Source organism: Procambarus clarkii, chromosome 83 (assembly GCF_040958095.1).
Source record: "Procambarus clarkii isolate CNS0578487 chromosome 83, FALCON_Pclarkii_2.0, whole genome shotgun sequence".
NCBI lineage: Eukaryota > Metazoa > Arthropoda > Malacostraca > Decapoda > Cambaridae > Procambarus > Procambarus clarkii.
In genome coordinates, this window is record NC_091232.1 from 22,178,335 (window position 1) to 22,186,140 (window position 7,806).

Here is a 7,806-nt window from a genome sequence, read left to right on the forward strand (position 1 = left end):
ATCCGTGTCCTGTGCATTCAGCAGGAGAGCATAGTCCAATCTTCCTCCTCTGAGGTGAGTTGGCTGTTCATCACCCAGGACCCTAAGGTTTTCACTTCCCCTGACAAAGAGTGACAGTTTCCGTCCATTGGCATTCGGCTGATGACAGTTGGTACCAAAGTGTGGGTGTCTGGCATTCAGGTCACCGACCAGCAGGGTAGGTTCTTCATTAACAAACTCAGGCAGTGTGTCAAGGTCAAGTTTACTCTGTGGCACATATAGGTTGATTATATGTAGGGCATTATTGTTTAAGTAAAGGGTTACTCCCAGTGATTCAAACTCATCCCCCATGTGCAGGTCATCAATAATCTGTGTGGGAATGTTGTTATTTACAAAAGTGATAAGACCCCGTTTTCTTTCCCCAGAGGGCAGGGAGAACTTGCGATAACCGCTGAACCTTGGGTTGAAGTCATCACCTACCATCGTCTCCTGTAGCACTATGACGTCAGTTTGGTGTTCACGGACGTACTGTATGATGTCATTAATTCTTTTGCGAACTCCATTACAGTTCCATTGCAGTATAGTGAGATGTTGTTCATTGTGATTATCCATTTTGAGGTTGTTTGTCATCAGCTGCACGTGTGTAATTATTATGTTCACATGTGTCATCGTGTATTCCATGGTGTGTGGTGTTACTGTGTGTACTGGCGTTACTGTGTGCACTGGTGTTACTGTGTGTATTGGTGTTACTGTGTGCACTGGTGTTACTGTGTGCACTGGTGTTACTGTGTGCACTGGTGTTGCTGTGTGTACTAGCGTTACTGTGTGCACTGGTGTCACTGTGTGCACTGGTGTTACTGTGTGCACTGGTGTCACTGTGTGCACTGGTGTCACTGTGTGCACTGGAGTTACTGTGTGCACTGGTGTTACTGTGTGCACTGGTGTTACTGTGTGTACTAGCGTTACTGTGTGCACTGGTGTCACTGTGTGCACTGGTGTTACTGTGTGCACTGGTGTCACTGTGTGCACTGGTGTCACTGTGTGCACTGGAGTTACTGTGTGCACTGGTGTTACTGTGTGCACTGGTGTTACTGCGTGCACTGATGTGCTGGTGTCCTGGTTGTGTCTGCTGACGTACCTCGGCAGTATGTGCTGCATCATCTTGCACTAGGCTCTGGCTTGCAGGACCTCCACTTGATGGACTCTGCTGTTGCAGGATTTGGAGGATTTTTTTCCTGAGTCGTCTTAATCTGGCAGAGGGCTTTCTCAAGTTCAGTCTGCTTTTGCAGTATTTGGTGGACGACTGGATGAGATTTTATCACGCAGTCTAATATTGCTGCAACACAAACCTGAGTGACGACCTCCTGGGGGTCAGGAGTGCCTGGATGGGGAGGCAGATGGGAGACAGTGGAGGGGTCTGATTCATTGGTATGGATTGGGAGGGTAGGTAGTGACGACCTCCTGGGGGTCAGGAGTGCCTGGATGGGGAGGCAGATGGGAGACAGTGGAGGGGTCTGATTCATTGGTATGGATTGGGAGGGTAGGTAGTGGTGGTGGTGTGACACCGTGGGTAGAGATTGGGGTATGGGTGGGTGGGTTCCCTGGAGGGGAGAGAGGTGGGAAGGCATCAGGGATGGGGGACCGGCGGTGGCTGGCTACACCGCCCCCGCCTCACGCCTGATTCCCCACCCCACCCTGGGTTCCCCTGTTTACTGAGTGATCACTACCCCAGACTGTTGTCGGTCTACTGTGAGCTGGACCCTGGTCTGGTCCCTGAACTGGACCCTGGCCTGCTGTGGCACTGTTAACGGTGCCATTCCCGCCCCTGTTCACTGGTCCACCTGTGAAGTCCTATACTCAGCCAGTACTGATCCTGTGCAGTCCTATACTCAGCCCATACCGATCCTGTGGAGTCCTAAATTCATCCCGTACCGATCCTGTGGAGTCCTAAACTCTGCCTCGATCCCGTGGAGTCCAATACTCAGCCCGTACCGATCCTGTGGAGTCCTAAATTCATCCCGTACCGATCCTGTGGAGTCCTATACTCGGCCTGTATCGATCCTGTGGAGTTCAATACTCAGCCCTTACCGATCCTGTGGAGTGCTATACTCAGCCCGTATCGATCCTGTGGAGCCCTATACTCAGCCCGTATCGATTCTGTAGAGTCCTATACTCACCCCGTTCCGATACTGTGGAGTCCTATACTCACCCCGTTCCGATACTGTGGAGTCCTAAGCACAGCCCATACCGATCCTGTGGAGTCCTGTACTCAGCCCGTACCGATCGTATATAGTCCTATTCTCAGACCGTACAGATCCTGTGGAGTCCTACACTCAGCCCGTAACGATCCTGTGGAGTGCTACACTTAGCCTGTACCGATCCTGTGGAGTGCTATACTAAGCCTGTTCCGAACCTGTGGAGTCCTATACACTGCCCGTACCGATCCTGTGGAGTCCTATACTCAGCCCATACCGATCTTGTGGAGTCTAGTACACTGCGCGTAACAATCCTGTGGAGTTCTATGCTCGGCCCATACCGATCCTGTGGAGTGATACACTCACCCCGTAACGATCCTGTGGAGCCTTATACTTAGCCCGTACCGATCCTGTGGAGTCCAATAGTCAGCTCGTACCGATCCTGTGGAGCGCTATATTCAGCTCATACCGATCCTGTGAAGACCTAATTTCAGCTCGTGCCGATCCTGTGGAGTCCTATACTCAGCCCGTACCGATCCTGTGGAGTCCTATACTCTGTATCAATCCCGTGGAGTCCAATACTCAGCCCGTACCGATCCTTTGGAGTCCTATATATTCAGCCCATACCGATCCTGTGGAGTCCTATACACAGCCCGTTCCGATCCTGAGAAGTCCTATGCTCAGCCAGTACCGATCCTGTAGAGTCCTATATATTCACCCCGTACCGATCCTGTGGAGTCCTAAATTCATCCCGTACCGATTCTGTGGAGTCCTATACTCAGCCCGTACCGATCCTGTGGAGTCCTATACTCTGTATCAATCCCGTGGAGTCCAATACTCAGCCCGTACCGATCCTTTGGAGTCCTATATATTCAGCCCATACCGATCCTGTGGAGTCCTATACATAGCCCGTTCCGATCCTGAGAAGTCCTATGCTCAGCCAGTACCGATCCTGTAGTCCTATATATTCACCCCGTACCGATCCTGTGGAGTCCTAAATTCATCCCGTACCGATTCTGTGGAGTCCTATACTCAGCCTGTATCGATCCTGTGGAGTTCAATGCTCAGCCATTATCGATCCTGTGGAGTGCTATACTCAGCCCGTATCGGTCCTGTGGAGTCCTATAGTCAGCCCGTACCGATCCTGTGGAGTCCTAAATTCAGCCCGTACCGATCCTGTGGATTCCTATACTCAGCCCGTACCGATCCTGTGCATTCCTGTAATCAGCCCAAACCATCCTGTGGTGTCTTATACTCTACCTTTACCAATCCTGTGGAGTTCTGTTCTCAGCCCGTACCGATCCTGTGTAGTTTTATACTCAGCCCGTACCAATCCTGTGGAGTTCTGTAATCAGCTCGTACCGATCCTGTGGAATCTTATACTCAGCCCGTACCGATCCTGTGGATTCCTGTAATCAGCCCAAAACGATCCTGTGGTGTCTTATACACAACCTTTACCGATCCTGTGGAGTTCTGTTCTCCGCCCGTACCGATCCTGTGTAGTTTTGTACTCAACCCGTACCAATCCTGTGGAGTTCTGTAATCAGCTCGTACCGATCCTGTGGAATCCTATACTCAGCCTGTACCGATCCTGTGGAGTCCTAAGCTCAGCTCATACCGCTCCTGTGGAGTCCGAAATTCAGCCTGTACCGATCCTGTGGAGTCATATACCCAGCCCGTACTGATCCTATGGATTCCTATTCTCAGCCCGTTCCGATCCTGAGAAGTCCTATACTCAGTCAGTACCGATCCTGCGGAGTCCTAAATTCATCCCGTACCGATCCTGTGGAGTTCTGTTCTCAGCCCGTACCGATCCTGTGTAGTTCTGTACTCAGCCCGTACCAATCCTGTGGAGTTCTGTGCTCAGCTCGTACCGATCCTGTGGAATCTTATACTCAACCCGTACCAATCCTGTGCAGTTCTGTACTCAGCCCGTACCGATCCTGTGGAGTCCTGTACTCAGCCCGTACCGATCGTATATAGTCCTATTCTCAGACCGTACCGATACTGTGGAGTCCTACACTTAGCCCGTAACGATCCAGTGGAGTGCTATACTTAGCCTGTACCGATCCTGTGGAGTGCTATAATAAGCCTGTACCGAACCTGTGGAGTCCTATACACTGCCCGTACCAATCCTGTGGAGTCCTATACTCAGCCCGTACCGATCTTGTGGCGTCTTGTACACTGCGCGTAACAATCCTGTGGAGTTCTATGATCGGCCCATACCGATCCTGTGGAGTGATATACTCACCCCGTAACGATCCTGTGGAGTACTATACTAAGCCCATACCGATCCATTGGAGTGATACTCACCCCCGTAACGATCCTGTGGAGTCTTATACTTAGCCTGTACCGTTCCTGTGGAGTCCAACAGTCAGCTCGTACCGATCCTGTGGAGCGCTATATTCAGCCCATACCGATCCTGTGAAGACCTAACTTCAGCTCGTGCCGATCCTGTGGAGTCCTATACTCAGCCCGTACCGATCCGATATATATTTTCTTTTAATTACAGTCATCATCACCAATATTACTTCAACAACAACATCAATCCATCATATCTTCACATTCGAATACAACTACAAGTTCTTCACCTGAGATAATAATAATCTCCCCACCTCCACCACCATCATCATTACCACCAATATTATTACCCCAGGAGATAATGGATGACGAGCTGAACAAAATAACAGGAGAACCGTTAGATGAAGTCAACAATGAAGAAATGGGAACAGCTCCTACTACACCTTCGTCTTTTCTTCATGAGATGATAATAATAAGATCTCCGCCACCAAGTTCACCACCATCACCACCATCCCCACCACCACCCCCTTCATTGCCACCAATATTATTACCCCTGAAGATAATAGATGACGAACTGAACAAAGTAACGGAAGCCCCATTGGGTCGAGTTAACAATGAAGAAATGGCAGCAGCTCCTACTACACCTTCGTCTTCTGATCATGGGATGATATTATCATCTCCACTACCACAAGAGCCTCATCTTCGACCATCATCACCGTCGCCTCCTCTTGTAGTGTTATCACCTAAGATAATAATTAGACAACTGAACAATTCAGGGGACACACCATCTCGTACTGATTCGGAGTCCGCCGAAAATAACAACAATATCGACGCAGACACTGACAACCATCCTCCCCATCACTTGCATGTCAAAAAAGTAAAATAAATAAGAAGTAGACTGAACGAGAGCGAGAAGAGTAACGCTTTTTAAAATGTTGTCACAGTCTTCATCAGTTGTTACACCCATAAGTTTATACGACACAGTTAATGTCATAATCCATAAAGCAGACAGAGAATCGAAGAAGGTAATCCGTACCATCAGTGGAATAGTTATCGAAAATGATCACCAGAGAGATTTATATCGTGTGGCCACCAAATTTGGAACCATCGATCAGTATCTTTCTAGGACTGACTTCGATAAATTTGTAGACAGAATTATACCAAATCAAATTAATAAGAGCCAAACAGTAGGTCTTCGAGAAGTCGTTCGAAGACAGTCTGATTATTTTCTCAGTGATAATCGCTATAGGAAGATTCTAGTGTGTCATTGTAAACTCTTGCCGTGTATGAATCACAGATGTATTTGTATACAGTCTCCGTGGTGTAGTGGTAAGACACTCGCCTGGCGTTCCGCGAGCGCTATGTCATGGGTTCGTATCCTGGCCGGGGAGGATTTACTGGGTGCAATTCCTTAACTGTAGCCTCTGTTTAACGCAACAGTAAAATGTGTACTTGGATGAAAAAACGATTCTTCGCGGCGGGGATCGTATTCCAGGGACCTGCCCGAAACGCTACGCGTACTAGTGGCTGTACAAGAATGTAACAACTCTTGTATATATCTCAAAAAAAAAAAAAAAAAAAAAAAAAAAAAAAAAAAAAAAAAAAAAAATTGCCGGAGATACGGTCAAAGGTGTACCCCCAAATGCCGACATAATGTACAAATCCGTAAAAATTGTTGATAATAATAAAAATAATAATAATAATCAAATACTTATACATTTCAATATCCTTTATCATACCATGTTTGGATAAGTGCGAAAAATCATTTAAACTACAACTGCAGTTACGACATGTTACATAAACAATAATATGGACAATAATGACATAAACAATAATATACCAAATCCCATTAATAGTTTTTTTATCTTTTGTGTCTCACATTCAAGGGTAACTTTTTAAAATTATATATTAATTCTATAAAATACATTCAAAATTAATTACAAAAAATAAATTTGGGGCTTTTATTTTACTAAAAAATAATTTTTCTAAGTAAAAACCAAAAGTAAATACTTTGTTTTTTAGGTGACAAACTTTTTATTTAGAACAAATTATTTAATTTATTATATAAAATATCTTTACAAAAATAATTTGGGCATATCATAATTTCCCCAAAAATAGTTTTTGGGTTTTATTACCCCACAAATAATATAATTTGCGAGTTAAAGACCTCCAGTATAGACAACGAGTAATGTTATGTAAAAATATATACAAAATTGTAAATAAAATAAGAAATATTACATAAATTCTTAAAACATACACAACACATATAAAATTTGTTTCATAAAACTAATCAACGGGAAATAAATTTATATTATATATACCTGGAGAAACCTTTCATAATTTTATCTTTGCAATAATATTTCAAAATAATATATAAAAATCATGAAAATAAGTTACTCCTAAACAATAATATCTCCTTATTGCATAAAATTGTGTTAATAAATTGTAATAAAAGTCAATAAAAAGTGGCAGTAAAGGTTTTTTCTAGTTTTATCATGTCTTTTAGATGTATAAAATATTATAAATGTAAAGAAAATTCTTACAAAAAAGTTACTTTTCAAAAATGTCATTATTTTTTGGTTTGTTTGACTGTCAAACTCAGTATTAAATTCAGTGTTCTTGGTACAAAAATCTGTGTTCTCGGTGCTAATTTTTGTGCTCTCGGCACTAAATTCTGTGACACAATTAAATAGTTAGTTTTTCCTTGGGAATCCCCCCTTCCCCGCTCGTTGATGCCGTGAGGGGAGCTTAGTGGGCGGCTGCCGGAGTGTGATGCTCCTTGGGACAGTCTTCTGTCCTTTTCTAGCCTTGTGCTTCAGCTGCCGTTTTCTCCAATTGTGCTGAGCGAATTGCGTTTCGTTTTTCTCCCCCCTCTTCTCCTATCTGCTTGCCGTTTCCTGCCGACCTTTTGCTTGTTTTGGTTATTCCTTTGGACTTCTATTTTGACGCCCGGGTGCTTGAGGAGGCATACTCTTGCACCCGTAGAACTGTAGTACCCAACGTCGAGAGCGAGGGGAACCTTTTATTGTTAATCCCCCTTTCGTCACTGAACCCGATCTCGACGGATTGTCGGTTCTTAAGGTGGCGTTTGTGGGGCGTATACTCACGACGCACCCCTAGGAGGCCTCGGCATGATCAGCGATAGTTTCTTGTTGGGTGTCCTGTCTCTAATTGTGGCTCCATGGTGGGTGTGGGAAAATCAACATTCGTGAATGAATATTGATTTTTCGTAGCGATGATATCTACTGTTTCTGCTGTTTCTCCTTTACCTTCTCAGGCTCGTGGGGTGGGCGACCAAGCCCGCGAGTCGGTCCGTGTTGGAACCGGGCTC

At 45.4% G+C, this 7,806-nt stretch overlaps 1 pseudogene; it reads left to right on the forward strand.

The window, feature by feature from the left end:
* Window positions 1-5,407: 5,407 nt before the first annotated feature.
* Window positions 5,408-7,806, forward strand: part of LOC138358479 (ribonucleoside-diphosphate reductase subunit M2 B pseudogene) — a 161,164-nt pseudogene continuing 158,765 nt past the window's right edge.